Raw genomic sequence first — 16,816 nt, forward strand, 5'->3', positions numbered from 1 at the left:
TTGTGGCTATGTAACTGAAGTTAGTTTTATAGATTTCATCATCCATGAATAAACCTGGTTTGTTGCGCACCACTAGCCCTGCAAGAATAATATTCGATTTTAAATATTCCTTTAGGAAATGGCAGTGTAGCTTTGTGCAGAATGGAATACTAACAAGAATGTTGGTCATGGCTGGCGAGAGCGCTACAAACGATAATGATTAACCAACTGTCTCACGCTCTACCTTTTCTATGAGTTTGTTTATCCTGCAATACTATAGGTCCCCCCCCTCCATATATTCCAGAAGGGCAATGTGAATTTAAAGTCTTTTGAAACGTTCTCTTTACAAGAATTCTGCCATCTGGAAACCCTTCTCCTTGATGGACATTCTCCATTTCTCCACCCTGCAATCAAAGGTCCTAAGGGATGACCATCTGCAGGCCTAATGGTGGGTCTTCGTAATGGACTGAACATCTTGGCAGCTATATGGAATCATCCGAATCCTTTCAATACAGGTAATTGAACTTACATGGGACAAAGATCACTATCCTGATATGCAATATTCCCTAATCATAAATATTTATTGGAATCCAGTTGGAATTACACAAGAGGCTATGGTAGACACTATAGAAGATATTCATGACAAAGCACAAAATGTGCATAGGTCCAATAGTATTATTATTTGGGGTGACCTTAATACTACTTGTGAAATCCCTAACTCTATCAACAAAATGCAATTAAGTCAAAAGAGCATGCAGCAAAAGAGAAACAGCGTGGATGTCACTTATGCAAACCTGGGATTTCCGTCAGAATAACGGGAATATTAGTGGTGACATACCAGCTAAGTACACATGGATTTGAGGTCAACAGAAGGCAACGACAGACTACATTTTCATGGCAGAAGCGATTTTCCAACACTGCAAATCCTTTGTAATTGAGAACACTAATTGCAGTGATGATCTACTTCTCATTCTATCTTGGGTGCCAGCAATTGACACACTATTTATCCATCCAAACTGACAATAAATGGATGCAATAGACTTTCGTGGAATGTGAGAAACAGTGCTAAATTCAACAATTGGGTGGAAAAAGCAACACAAAATAAAAACCTTAAGATATATTAAGCCATTCATAACTACTCAGAGATGATAGCAATCTATGAGCAGCAGCAACCTGCTATAAAGTCCTACCACATAAGAAAACATCTTTGACAGGGATGTTTAAGCACAGAAGAGAACATTCCTTGCAAACCTACAAGTGCTGGGTTCTTCAGCCACGAAGGAAAATGTTAGTGCCTGCAGAGCCCTGAAACAATACAAAAACTGGCTTCATCAACACAAAATATCTTAATACAAAAAGACTCTGAATGCATTCTGAAAGCAATGGGTATCACTGATCGGGCCCTGGCCTGACTGACCTCCTTTCTCACTGATCAACCCTTCCAGATCCAACTGGGGTCCTTCCTCTCCGCAATCTCTCTCTCTACCTGTGGTGTTCCCCAGGGGTATAATCTTTCTCCTTGGCTGTTCAACCAATAACTGGCACCTCTTGCCTACCGCATATTCTGGGGCAGGTATGATTTTCACTCCAGTCCTAGAATATTTGGGGAAGTGTTTGATTTTCGTGCAAGGTCAAACTTGGCAGAAATGTCACCCATTGGCAGACTTTTCCCAAGCAACTTTATCACTGGATACCGATTCCACTACTAAAACCCAGGAACTTTTACCAATATTGCCTGGCTTTTTTGTTTCTTTTACTTGCCACAGAAAAAGCTGCATCATGGTCCTTGAACTCCTTTACAGTGAAGGATCCGGTTATTAGAAAAGCCTTCTTACTTCTTATTCTGGACCAACACTTTGACTTTCATATAATGGTGATATTTACTATGCATTTTGGTATTTAAGATTTCATGTTTCACATGAGATTAATTGCTTTTGAATCCCGTGCAGTTACTGACACTATTTACTACACTGACGTTTGGATTTTGACCTTTTTATTTTTACAGAATTGATTCACGTAAACAATGTGTTATTTAAGAAAATTGCAGAATAAATTAATGTTACATTTTAATATCACATTGTCATATTTCAATGTTTTGTTATTTTTGTTTTGATCAATTTGATGTTTCTATTGTATTTGTTTCCGAAATAAAGTTTTGGACTTACTGGCTGACACCTCCTGTTGAAGGAATGTTTGGGGTAAATCAATCCAGATTTGTTTTCTTCCAGAAGAGCAGCTTGCTCTTACCTAACTGACGTTGGCAATGGCAGACAGTACAGAATCAAGTAGGGGGTGGAGGGGAACTCCATCCCTGGAGCTAGTGTTCATTATGACCAACCCATCAGTGGCTGACATTCAGCTCTGCTAGCACTTCAGAAAGGTCTCATTTTAGCAATAAAGCATCCAGGAGCAGTCCAAAAGAGGTGGAAGGCGCCTCCTTTTTAGAATGCTTTGCACCATTCTAGGCTCCAGTCTTTCCTTCCCCCCACCCCGAGGACAACAGCCACAAGTGTGTACAAAAGCAGACAGGATAAGGCATCAAAGTGTATGACTGTTAAGGGATCAGCCTAAAAAATCTGTTACAGATGGTACCTGACACCACAGTGAATACACAAAATGAATCCACAGTTCTCACACCGATGTTGGAGGAAATGCAGGGAAATAGGGGACTTGGGACACATGTGGTGGTCCTACTCCAAAGCCCGATCTTTTGGAAGGTGATACTGGAGCACATTAAAGATATAGTGGGGTTACAGCTCCTGGACACCCCGAGTGTGAGCCTGCTGGGTGCGATCACAGAAGATATATACGCTGTGAGTGGGGGTCAAGGAAACCATTCTTACACATTTGTTGACGAAGGCTGAGATGACCCTGGCCCAAGGATGAAAGACTGTGGAGGGCCTTGTGTCGGTTTGGTGGTGGGTCAAGATTTGGGAGGTTCTGGCAGTGGCGAAGGTATTTTATTTATTTATTTTATTTGTTTATATTGCGACAAATACCTGGAGGCATCAGGGAGCAACAAAAACACGCTCTGACACATAATACAGAACTACATTTACACAATCAAAAAAGCAGATGGGAACGAGACATAACATCCTAAATGAAACTGCTGAAAGAACTCTGCAGTGATGGCCAAAACTGGGTGGTTTTTAACACTTTTCGGCACACCCTTGTGTTTTCTTCTAGTCTGAGTACCAGTGGCAGGGAGTTCCAAAGCTTTGTGGCACACCCTGGGAAGGATCTGCACAGGCCCTTAGCTCGTTATTGGCTAGTACAAGTCACCAGGGCTGCATTCTCAGAACAAAGTGGCCTTGCTGGAGAGTAGTAAGAAATTAAGCATTTAAGGTATAAGGGGGCTTTTCAAAAAAGATAGCAGTGCACTAAGGTACCCACTTTGAAGTTGATACGGCTTTGCATCGGTAGCCAGTAAAGAGCTGTTCTGTGGTCTGAATTGTGTTCTCTTCTAGGTTTACTTTTAATGATCCTAACAGCAATGTTCGGAATAATTTTACATTTCTTTAGGCAGGCCTAATATGGCGTTACAATAGTCCAGTCTAGAAATAATAGTGGCACAGGCCACAATTTCACAGTTTTTCTCAGTCAAGTAGGGACGAATATTTCTGGGCAGTCGAAGTAGTTCTTGCAGTTCTGCCTAAACTGATTAACGTAACCATCAGAATTCAAAGAGGCCTATCTAGAGGAAGTAAAAGTCGTAACAAGGTGTCATTTTGGCCAAAGCAGACTCTGACCCAAAAATAGGGCACTCTCTCTCACTGCTGTTTAGACAGAGCCAGTTTCTGGACATGCAGGCCTCGATGAGGTTGTAAGTACTAATGACGTTTGAGGAGTCTAATGCATAATTACTGCTGACTTTCGAGCACTAACTATGTATCATCAGCGTAGTTTGTAAAGGAAATCCCTGAGTCCTCTAGGAGTGAACAAAGTGGTCTTAAATACAGATTGAACAGTAGAGGAGACAAGCATGCCCTCCTGGGGACACCACACCCAATGGGAGCTGCAGTTGAAAAGGCCTCACTCCAAAGGATTCTGGACACCCGATTTGACAGGAAAGACTGGATCCACCCGATAGCCCCCTTTGAACAATTCCCCAGGTGATGAAGTGTATGCAGCAGGCAATCATGATCTAACAGATCAAAAGCTGCAGATCAAGCAGCACTAGGATCCCAGCTTTTCCATGGTCCATAATTTTTAACATGTGGGATTGGAGATCGATCAGTGCCATCTCCGTGCTGTAGGAGGATCTAAATCCCGATTGACTATTGTGGAAATCATTTGCTTCCACAAAGGATTGCAGTTGAACATTTATCAAGGGATTTTAGGAGAAGGTTAGAATTTGTGATTGGCCTGAGGCTACTAAGATCTTTAGGGTCCAATCCAGGTTTTTTTTAAGAAGAAGAGTGATTGTAACAGCCTTAATGAGGACGGAACAGAGCAGTCCTGGAAAGAGGCATTAACAAGCCTACCAAGAAAAGGAGCAACAAAAAAAAAAGCTTTTTGTGCTCTAGTATGATCTTAGATGGTGGTATATTCTCAGGACAGGAGGTTGGTTTCATAGTGGACAACATATTTTCCATCTAAGTATCGATATTGACCAAAAAGAAAAATTAAGATATGTGTGCTAGCAAACGGCAAATATCCGAAATTTCTTAAAGTATGGTTCCCCTTCCATGAACATGTTAGAGAGAGGGACCAACAGTTCTATAAACCAGATGTGTTTAAAAGTTTCTCAATACTATGACTGCAGGGGGGTGGGTACTCTGAGGGGAAAGGGATAAGGTGAATGGTTGATGGGCCTTGTGGGTTTAGCGTCTTACCAAGTTTGTTTGTTTTATGTTTAGGGTTAATGAAGCTACTGTAAAAAGGGGTTGAAATTGATTACTTCATTGTCACTAGAGAAATGTATAATGAAATAAGGCAAGTAATAATTAAAGGTTCTTCTTTCCTTTATTTTTTGATGGCATATGTAATTGAACAATCTGTAGCGAGAGGCACTGGTGATGACTAACCAAAAAATTCTTAAAAAACCAAATAAAAGCAGACAAGTTGGAGGAATAACAATCATCTAGCTTGGGGCAGATACGCACCTGCTGATGCCTCCGGGGAGAATCTAATGCGACCTGTTGCCAAATATAAACTGGGTGTGGAATTCTTTACAAATTGAAACAGATTGTACAAAGAATTACTTCTTCTGTGAACTTACTTTGAGGCTCCCAAACAGGCACATGAAAGCACGAACCTTGCATGTCAATGGTACTCAATTTGTTTCCCTATAAAACACTCATACATTTTGTGTCAGGGTTGTCACTGTAAATGACTTATTTTGGAATACCTTGTTCAATTGATGGCATTCAAAGTGAGTTCGTAGGCCTCTACCACAAAATAAGGTACATTGCTTGATTCAATTAATCCCAAAAGAACCAACCCTATGGCCCACCAAACCACAGTAACCTCTGGACGGGAGTCGGTAGCCTGTAGCCTTTGGAGACTATTGACAGGACAGTGCTTTCAGGCTAGATCATTGTGTTTACCTCAGCTGAACTAGAAAGATCCTCGACAATGAAAATGGAGCAAGGGGTCAAATGTGTTTCTTTTAATCAGAAGTTGAGCTAATGGTACATTTGTTTCTTGCAACCTTTTACTGATTTCTCATCTAGCTACTACTGACTAGCATGACTGGTTTTCTGCGTTTGGGCGTTCAGGGCAGCCCTAGGAGGAGGTGGCCCTTTCCTTGAAGGTATAATATGACACCTAAAAGTGCTTTACATTTGCAGAACTAATGACCATTGATGTCCCGGTCTAAACCACATACTTGCACAGTGATTTGTTGTCTGTCAGTAACTAGTTCCCATTAAAAAGAAAATCCATCACTTTTGCCTGGACCACCTTTGTTCAGAATAAATAGAAGGGGCTCTGACCAGCAGTCCACAAGATTTCCTTCGAGTGCCTTGATAAGCTTTATTCTTCTCAAGGCTGCTCCGTATTAAGTATTGTCTCCCCGTTTGAAAATATCTGTATAATTTGGTGTCCCACAGACCTCCTTTACTAGTCTGTTGCAGGACATGCATGGCAATTTCACCCCTCATGAATGTATTGCACAGCACCCTTCCCCTTTTCTGCTGTGATCTAATGGAACATTTAAAGTCTCAAAAAGAACAAGACCTAGCTACAGGGTTCATGTGGCAATTCCAGTGTGCTGTGCAAGGGTCCTGTTTCTCTAATTTGTATGATGCTGGCAGCAATGGAGTGGGTGCCGCTATGTTGCCACCGAAAGTTGACTCAATGCACATGTAAGCTATGATAATCTCATATCCTTGCAGTCCTAATTAATGCAGCTGTGGATTCCAGGCCTGCCTTGCGCATCCCCATATTATTTGTCTACCATGCAGAGTTTCCAAGTACAAGCATTTCTGCTCTGTTGCTGTTCCGAGCAATGCAAGTTGTATTCAAATGATTAACCCCTGGCAAGACTAATTCATGGATCCTGAAACGGTCGGGATACGGTTTTGCTTGTTCTCATCTTGTGGTACAAAATTCTGTTTTATGAATATAGTTATTATTTCTGGGGGCTCATTTTCATTTTCAGGCTTTTAGTTCTGGCCTTTAAATCAATCTGGGTCATTTACATTCTTGGGATTGTCATCTGGACCTTATCATTAACATGATTATTCTGTCCGACCGATCATAACGATATTCTAAAGTACTTGTTAATTCCATAAGCGAACAGATTTCCAAACAGTCAGTACAAACCCTTGTTTTAACAGATTATTAAATTTTCCACCATTTTGGATGGCTGGACTTTGGTTGCCCTTGAGCTCAAGTTATCACCTGCTGATGACATTGGCCTTTGCCTTCGTCTTTAAGGGTTCTGGGAAGCTCTTCTTTAATTTATGCCAATATTCAGGATTACTGAAGAGCTTACTCTTTGACATCTCACCTTTTCGGCTTCCTTCCGGTTTGGTCTATAATCCTGCTTGTACTGATCTACTGAAATCAGTTGCACTACTGCCTATGGAGGAATGTCATCACCTCTCTTCCACTTGCAGTTCTAACTGCAAGGTATAATGTACAATTGAGTGCCATCTTCGAACAGCTTTAACGCCACAAAATGTCTCTGGTGCCAAATTACCCTCACCTGAGGAATCCCATAGCAGAACAAGTTACTTCTTACCTTGTAATGTTCTTTCGATGGGATGTTCCTCCGACGTATTCCTTATCTATGATATTTGTATCTCCAGCTTGCTAGCCTCGGAAAACATTTTTCCCAGTAGAGGGCGCTGTGCGTCGACGTCCGTCGAGTAGGTGCTCCTCGACGGCCACCGTATCGACGCCGACGTCATCATGCCTATAAATGGCCACGCGCGGCATCCGTTGCTCAGTTCCGTTTTGTAGAGTAAAGTAGTTATTGTATGAATGGTTACTACCCTTGAAGGAGCGTAAGCTGCAACCACAAGGGAAATGTTACTGCGGGGATGGATAGGAGGGGCGATAAGGAATACGTCGGAGGAACATCCCATCGAAAGAACGTTACAAGGTAAGAAGTAACTTGTTCTTCGAAGGGATTGTGTCCTCCGACGTATTCCTTATCTATGATAGACTCCCATAGCAGTGGTATGTGATTGGAGGCGGGAGTAAGAGATGCCATATTACCCTTTAAGAATTAACAGAGTGTAACACAGCTTTGCCAAATCTAGTCTCTTGACTAGAGGAGGAATCCAGGCTATAAAATTTGGTAAAGGTATGTGCGGACGACCATGTAGCAGCCGCACATATGTCTCTAATTGGTACCCCTCTTTGAAGAACTGAGGATGCTGCGATACCCCTGGTCGAATGAGCCCTTAGATTTTGAGGGGGCTCTTTCCCTGCCAGTTTGTAGCATTCCAGAATGGCTAAAATAATCCATCTGGAGATGGTTTGTTTGGTTATTTGTAATCCCAACTTATGTCCTGCGTAACCTAGGAAGAGTTGGTCTGCTTGTCTAATTTTAGCAAGTCTACTGATATAAAAACTCAAGGCTCGCTTAGGGTCCAGCCTTTGTAGTCTCTCTTCCTCTTTCCCCGGATGGGGAGGAGGATAGAATGAAGGTAAAGTAATCTTCTGAGTAATGTGAAATTCCGAAACTACCTTTGGGAGGAAGTTAGGCTTCACCTGTAGAACTACTTTGTCCTTGTGAAAAGTTGTATGAGGAGGTTTACAAGATAGGGCTTGTATCTCGCTAACCCTTCCAGCAGATGTTAATGCTACCAATAAAACAGTTTTGAGGGTGAGAAACTTCAATGAACAAGAGTGGAGTGGTTCAAAGGGAGCACCCTTTAGGAAGTTTAAAACTAGATTTAAGTCCCATAAGGGAACTTGGAATGGTCTTGGAGGGTAAACATTAGTTAGACCTTTCAGGTATTGTATAACCAATGGAATTTTGAAATACGATGGCTCCTCTGCAGTGCGCTTAAAGATCGATAGCGCTGCGAGATAGCCCTTAATAGTGCCAACTTAAAGGCCTGAATTTGCCAAATAAAGTAAGAAGGATAACACCGCAGGTGTACCACATGAAAAGGGTTCGATATTCTTTTCTCTGCACCAGCTGCAAAATGTATTCCAACGGCAGCGGTATAGAGTTTTAGTTGCTGGTCTTCTGGCCGAAAGCAACACCTCCATGACGTCATCTGGAAGGTCCCAATCCTTGTAGCTCAACCTTTCAGATACCAAGCGTGAAGGTTGAGGGTCTTGATGGCTGGATGGAGAACCTGACCTCCCTTCTGCGAGAGAAGATCCTCTCTGTAAGGTAGACGAATTGGAGGACAGATGGACATGTCCAGAAGGTCCGGGTACCACGTTCTCCTGGCCCAATCCGGGGCAATTAGGATCATGGTCTTCCGAAACCTTCTCAACCTCCTGATCATTTGAGGAATGACAGGGACCGGAGGAAACGCGTACAGAAGTGGGAACTCCCAGTCCACTACGAACGCGTCTCCTAGAGCTCCTCTCGGGGGAAATTCCCTTGAGCAAAATCTGTCGCACTTCCTGTTGATACTGGTGGCAAACAGATCCACTTGAGGGGTTCCCCAAAGGGCGAAGATCTCTTGAAGGACTTCCTGAGCTATCTCCCATTCATGGGAGGCTGTGTTCCGCCTGCTCAGAGCGTCCGCTGTCAAGTTCTTCTCTCCGGCTAGGTGAATTGCCGATAGAGAGATTCCCTCCTGAATTGCCCAAAACCAGAGCTGCATCGCCTCTCTGCACAGCGGCAGTGACCCTACGCCTCCTCTTTTGTTGAGGTAGTGCATGGCCACTGTATTGTCCGTCATTATCAGGACGTTTCTCCCCCGTACAGACGGCAGAAAAGCCTTCAGTGCCAGTCTGATGGCTCTCAGCTCCAACAGGTTGATGTGTAGTCTGGACTCCGATGGAGACCAACGACCGCTGATGGTCAAGTCGTTGGCATGGGCTCCCCACCCCGTGAGTGAGGCGTCTGTGACTACTGTTATCTCCGGCCATGGTTGCCAAAACACTTCTCCTTTCAAGATGTTCTCTGGAGAGGCCCACCATTGAAGGTCGTGGGCTACCTTGTCCGGAATCCGGAGGAGATCTGTCATCCTCCCTGAGAATTGTGACCACTGAGTCCTCAGTGACAACTGAAGGGATCTCATTCTCAGGCGAGCCTCTGGCACAAGGGATATGCAGGATGCCATGAGGCCTAGCAACCTCAAAAAGTCGTAGGCTGGGAGACGGTGGGCATTTTGAAACCTCGTGACCATCTGCAGAATATCTTGAGCCCTCACCTCTGGTGGCGAGGCTTTTCCCAGGGACGTGTCCAGGACTGCTCCAATAACCTGGAGTCTCTGTGAGGGTATCATATGTGACTTCTTTAAATTGAGGGAGACGCCCAGCCTGTGAAGGGAGTGGCAGACATAATCTAGTTGGATCCGAGCTTGTTCCGAAGAAACTGCTCTGATCAACCAATCGTCCAGGTAGGGGTAGACGTGAATCCCTTCCCTCCTTAGACTTGCAGCCACAACCGACATTAGCTTGGTGAAGACCCTCGGGGCGGAGGTCAGCCCAAATGGCAGAACTCGAAATTGATAATGAGAGTTGCCAATTGCGAACCTCAGGTACTTCCTGTGCTTGGGATGGATTGGCGCATGGAAATAAGCATCCTGAAGGTCCAGAGATACCAACCAGTCCTGAAGCTGGAGGGCCTGAAGGATCTGAGAGAGAGCTACCATCTTGAACTTGTCCTTCCTGAGGAACTTGTTCAATTCTCGTAAGTCCAGGATGGGTCTCAGTCCTCCGTCTTTCTTTGGTATGAGAAAGTAGGGGGAGTAGCAGCCCTTGTTCCTGTCCGCTACAGGTACCGGTTCTATGGCACCTTTCTCTAGCAGGTCTACAATTTCCTGCAAGAGGAGCGGATCCGTCACTTTCAGAGAGCTGTTCCCCGGTGGATGGCTCTGAGGGATGCGTAGAAAGGGCAGGCAGTAACCTTGGGCAACTGTCTCCAATGCCCAAGCATCTGACGTAATAGCCTGCCATTCCGTCAGATGGTGAGTTAACCTGCCCCCTCCAGGTGTCTTGTGACAGGAGACCTCAGAGTGGTTTGGGAGCGGCTGATGCAGTTGCCGAAGGTAAAGCGGCTCCTGCTCCTGCGGCTTTCTTTCCTTTACCCCGTCCACCACGGGTAAATTTTCCTTGGCATCTTTGAGCTGGCCGTCCTCTGCCTCTTCCATATGAGGAATAATAGCGAAAGGACCTTCCTCTCCAAGAGGATCCTGAGGGACGAAAATTAGTTTGGCGGATTGCAGCTCCTAGTGACTTGGCTGCTGCTTTAGATGTTTGTAGTTTTTCCAAACTGTCATCCGCCTTTTTACCAAATAGGGAAGAGCCGTCAAAGGGCATATTTAAAAGTCTGGCCTGTACGTCAGAAGCAAAGCCGGACTTTCTCAACCACGCATGCCTGCGGATTGTGGTACTTGCCGCCATGGCCCTGCTGATACTGTCAGCAGAATCAATGCCAGTTTGAAGGGACTCACACATTGCATCTTTACCATCTCTGATGATATTTAAAAATGCGTCCCTTTCTTCTCCTTCCTAGAGGCAGTCAGCCGCTGATGAAGCACACTCCCAAAGAGTGTGGCTGAACCTAGCGAGCGTACAAGTTGCATTAATAGATTTTAAAGCCATGCTACAGGCCGAGAAGACTTTCTTAGCCATGGCATCATATTTTTTATCATCCCTATCCTGAGGAGCAGTGGGGTATGCAGATGTACTGCCTGATGAAGTTGCAGCCTGGACCACAAGACTCTCTGGAGTAGGGTGCTTAGATAGGTATTCAGGGTCAGCAGCAGATACCCTATATTTCGCTGACAACTTCTTGTTAACCGCAGGGACAACTTCAGGAGTTTCCCAGTTAGTTAAAATCTTTCTTTGTAAAGCAGAATGAAAGGGAACCACAGGATCCTCCTGTGGACCTTTATCCAGAATATCTGTGAGGTCATCCTGTTGAAAAACAGGTGAAGGCACAGACCAACCCGTGAACTCCATAATTCTTGACATTAGGGTTCTATAAGGGGTATCAGCATGTTCCCCTGGGTCTGGTTTGACAAATTCCACTTCTGGGGAAGTGTCTAGGCCACTTGCTTCCTGTAATGCATCATGAAGGTCTTTCAACCTTCTTTCCTCAGATGCAAAAGTCTCTGGTTCAGGTAATGTGGTCCTCTGCAGCCCAAAAGGCCTTTCTTGATCAGAATCTTCCCTTTCTTCAAAAATTGAAGTGAAGGGGGGATGCTCTGGTCTGTGAAATGGTATAGAACCCATCTCTAAGGCAGAGGGAGCCATCATCAGTGGGCTTGAAAAGGTCGATGTCGTCGACGCTGATGTAAAAATCCTCGAAGGCGCCGACAAAGGCATCGAGAAAACTGGAAGAGGCCTCGAAGAACTCGAGAGAATCAGAATCCTGCTCGAGGATGTCGACGACGTTCTCGACGTCGTGTCGGAGGCTCTCGGTGTAACCGTTGGCTGTGGAGTAGCCGTGGGTTTTTCTTTTATCGGCGTCGATGTCGACGCCGGCGTCGACTCAATCGACGGATGCGTCGAAGAACCCTTCGATAACGGCGTCGATGGTGCCGATCTATGCTTCGAAGGGGCTTTCGACGATGGCGTCGAAGATGCTTTACTTCCCGATGGCTCATGGCGCTTTCGGGTCGACTCTTTCGCCGGGTGCTTCGACTCGCGGCGTTTAGATTTTTTGGGCTTTTCACCCGGGGTATCTCCCTCAGCTGACTTCGAGGGGGTCGAGGCCGCTTTCTGGAAGACGCTTAGCATCTTTTTTCTGAATTCCTCCCACTCAGCTTGAGAGCTGTGTTTTGTGGGGCAATTTACTCTTTCAGGGGAACTAGAAGACGACGATAAAGGGGATCTTCTTCGTCTCTTTTTCGAGTGTCTAGACCTCGACGAGTGGTGGGAGCCACTTCGAGACCTAGACAGAGAATGCTTTCGACGGTGAAGAGACGAATGTCTCGACTCTACCGCGGAAACTTTCGAGGAAGTTAAAACTGACTTACCTCTCTCGAGCTTCCCCTTCCGCTCCTTCAAGGCTTTCGCCGTCATGGATAGGCATTCCTCACACTCCGAACACTGGTGTTCGATTCCCAGACACCACAAACAGATCCTGTGAGGATCCGTCAACGACATTTTCTTCCCACAGTCTCGGCATTTTTTGAAACCGGACCGAGGAGTCGTCGGGTCGGAGGAGGAAGCCATCGAGTACGAGTCGGTTTTCTCAAGGAAATATGAATATATATCGACTGGCGAACTGAGCAACGGTATTCCGAGGCACACGAAGTGCGGAAAAATGGAACTGAGCAACGGACGCTGCGCGTGGCCATTTATAGGCATGATGACGTTGGCATCGATACGGTGGTCGTCGAGGAGCACCTACTCGACGGACGTCGACGCACAGCGCCCTTTACTGGGAAAAAAAATTCCGAGGCCAGCCAGCTGGAGATACAAATATCATAGATAAGGAATACGTCGGAGGACACAATACCTTCGAAATGTTCTTTCTTTTCAGCAAGACATCTTCAAAATGTTTTGGGAGATTTATAGTATCTGTATTGCAATTGTTACTGTTCATCAGCTGATCCTAGCAGTACAGGAAGACAATTGAAGTGTTTGTGAGGAAATGCAATGTTTTATAGGTTGCCTTTCATAGGCAGAGATCCAAACATCATGCATGGAGCATATGCATCAAACCCCTTTTCAATTAGAAAATGCAAAAAATGATTTCGCGGAAAGGATCAAGGGGGATATCCGTCTTTTAATCACGAACAAGCAGATATTGAAAATCCACAATTTGTCCCTCAACTCAGCACCTTCTATAAAATGCTCACAGACCTAGGACCAGAATAGGTTAGAATTATTATTCTTAGGGTCCTATGACTGTTTGTATGCTGAAGCATCAACCCACTAGGCAGCGTCTACTGGCAGCTAAAAAAGGAAGCCCCACTGTCAAAATATTCATCAACCCAAATTTCTCTATGGAGAATTTGTCTACACTGAAATTACTAAAAGCTCAAGCCTCATCTCAGAACACTGGTCTACAGACTTGGCTTACTAGAGCCCACTAAAAGTATTGTGACTACTCAATCTGGGATAACTGACACATTTCTTGACCAAAACAATTTGTTTCAATTTTTTCCTGTCTCGAGTCCAAGCATATGGAAACCTTTTCTTGCAGATAGCACATCATATTGAACTTCTACTTGTAATCATGCACACAGATGAGGTCGGATGGAACAAGCCTACACAATAAAAGGTGCAGTTAATCATGTGTGAAATTCTACTAGTCTTGACCTTCATTCTGTGGAATAGACCAATCCAGATCACCATTTTGGTTAACTGACTACTCCCTATCTGGGTTTACAGATCAAGAATGATCATTATCTACACATTCAGATATTTACTACTTGCAGTATGCTTTGGTTAATAATTGTTCTTATGCTTGTTCATAATTTGTTATTCCAGTCGGTTAATTTATTCTCATTAAATCTTTTGCTTACAACTTAAGTGGAGATATTTTTGGTTTTAAACTAGTAAAGTATTAATTCTGTAAAAGCCGATTTTAGATCAGTTGCTAGATAATATTTTTGTTCATCCCGCATTCAACTCTGGGTCTGTTGAGAGTGGTGGGCTACATTGCTTTTTAAACTTAGGGCCTCATCACGAGTTGGGCTGTATTTCTGGCTGTAATACCGCTGACTGTAATAGCCCTAGCACCGACCGGTCCGGTGGTATTACCAACAGATCACGGGTTGGGCCTTAACGGTAAATCCTCATTCCACACTGGGTCCATTGGATCCAATGGGGAATTTTCAGTGCTAATACTGCGGGCTAATACAGCTGCCTGTAATACCGCAGAAAACAGGGATTTTTACCTCCAGAAAAAAGTTGGAGGTAAAACAGCCGATTTAGCGCACAACTCGTGATAGGGCCAGCCCTTAAATGCGGCGGTAATACCGTTACCACCGCATTTAAAGGCTACAGCCCAACTCGTGATGAGGCCCTTAGTCTCTACAAGGTCAACTTTTAATGCAGGTTCGTAATTGAGAGCCTGCTCTCTTAACCCTTTTCACTAGCCTGAGGATGTGTATATCGATGGCCTAATTCCCAAATTAAATCATTGAAGTCCCAGAAATAAAAGGGTACATTGTCATTTTCCGTTATGTGTTCATAATATCCTACCTTTCACTTTTGTGCCTTCTAGTCGCCTTTGTCACAATTATTTTATGTATTTGAATATGGACTTTTAAGAGTGTTTGTTGAAGGTACACAAGGTTATTTTATTACTAAACCATAATGAAATTCTGCATTTAGTAAATTCTGACTTTTATCCTACTTTAGATCAAATTGTGGCTTTTAAAACATTTCTTGGAATGTTAAAAGATATTTTAAAACCTGACGGACGCTGGAAGCATTGCAGTAAGTACTACATATAGCACTTCACTAGCACTTGCGGCCCCAATACAAGGCGTCAAATCCAAGGCTCTAAAGATTCAAAGCATTTTTTTGTGATGGCAAAGGATTTGAATCGTTCTCAGCCAATGGAGCGTCTACATACTGTTATTCCCCTCCGCTTCATTAGAAGTAATAATATTCACATTGTGGGCATCTGAAAAAAGTTAATTACGCCATATAGATAGTATATTTGTATGCTGATTGCACTCTTGGATATATAATGGATCATTGCTCCTCTTTTCAAATATTGAGTTATGAATGTACACTCAATGAGGTAGATGTAAATTCAGGAAATCTAGTGGAGGCTCCAATGGGGGTAGCAGGCAATGTCCTCAGCCGTTTAATCCCTCGCAAAATACCGCTCCACCCAACATAATGGAAGAACCCAAGTCAAGCGAATGCACTAATTTAGGCAGTTTCTCGCCTGAAAATGGGGTAAAGGGGGATGAGTTCCACTAGGCATGGTTAGCCAGTATGGTGGAGCAGCGTGGGTTACTATGAACCTAGCCGTGATTTTAGTTCTTTTTTGTTTTTAAGTTGGAAAACTCAGACATTGGCATTTGTTTGAAGAGTATGGCTTGTAGGACCTGACTGACCGATTCAACGTGATCGCGCTACACAAGACTTGGCTCACAAAACCTTTTGTGATTCATGGGTGGAACATGATTACCCGCCTAGCCACTCAAAAGGCCATCCAAAGGGAGGATTAGCACAGGGCACCAAGAAACCACTGGGTCTTGTGGAAGTCCCCTGTGCATCGGAGTACATCCTTATTGGAAGAATAAGTCTCCCACAGGAACTTGCTTACATGCACAGAAAAGACATCTTTATTGTTAATATATACAATCCCCCTAGAAAAGACATCACGCTGTGGTAATTAAGGAAATTAACCAAGTTACTCACCGCAGTGACCACCTTACTCCTAGTCCATAGTCCCCTTTCCTCCATAATTATGGGACTTTCCTCCGTCCTGTGGGACGGAACCGGAGCACTTTGAAAAAGCATCAAAATTGTGCAAACATTTGAGTCCTTCCTCTCTTTCTGCGCGGGGCACAGCACGCGGCCGTAACTCCGCCCATCTCGGCTCCGCCTCGCGCATCGCCCATCAGTCCTTTTCTATCGCCAGGTCAGAGACCTTTGAGCAATAACAGAGGAATCTTATTAGAGGGGACGGCGGGCGGGCGTATGGAGGAAAGGGGGCTATGGACTAGGAGTAAGGTGGTTACTACGGTGAGTAACCTGGTTATATTCCTACGTCCCGTTCCCTTTCCTCCATACTTATGGGAGATTCCCAAGCACTCCTTACAGGAACTATGGGTGGATGGAAAAAAACCCCTACTGAAAAAGGTTCTTCAGCACAGCCTGACCAAACTGAGCATCAGATCTGGAGCTCAGGTCTAGACAATAATGTTTACAAAAGGCTGATGGTGAGGCCCAAGTAGCCGCCTTTGCGATGGTATCCCAGGGGACATATTTCTGAACGGCAGCTGCAGCTGCCTTGCCCCACACCAGGTGTGCATGAATATCTTAAGGAGGCTGCAGACCTTGGACAGTGTAAGACTCCGTAATACAGGCAGCGATCCATCTGGAGATAGTCGCCTTAGAGGCCCGTTTGTAACGCTCACCTGATTCCCACGGAGGCGCGGGTCTTGGCAGGAAGGTGTCCGTAACACGAAACGTGATGTGCAGGATTCGGTTGGCTTCTGGGGTCGAACCTCTCCGCACTGTGTGTCGAACTTGAAAGGTGAGGTTTCTGCAGGTGAAATAATATGGGGATTAAAGGTCTGGGTTGTTGAATGTCCCTATCTCTCTCCTC

This window comes from Ambystoma mexicanum, chromosome 9 (assembly GCF_040938575.1).
Source record: "Ambystoma mexicanum isolate Mex_15411 chromosome 9, UKY_AmexF1_1, whole genome shotgun sequence".
NCBI classification, from domain to species: domain Eukaryota; kingdom Metazoa; phylum Chordata; class Amphibia; order Caudata; family Ambystomatidae; genus Ambystoma; species Ambystoma mexicanum.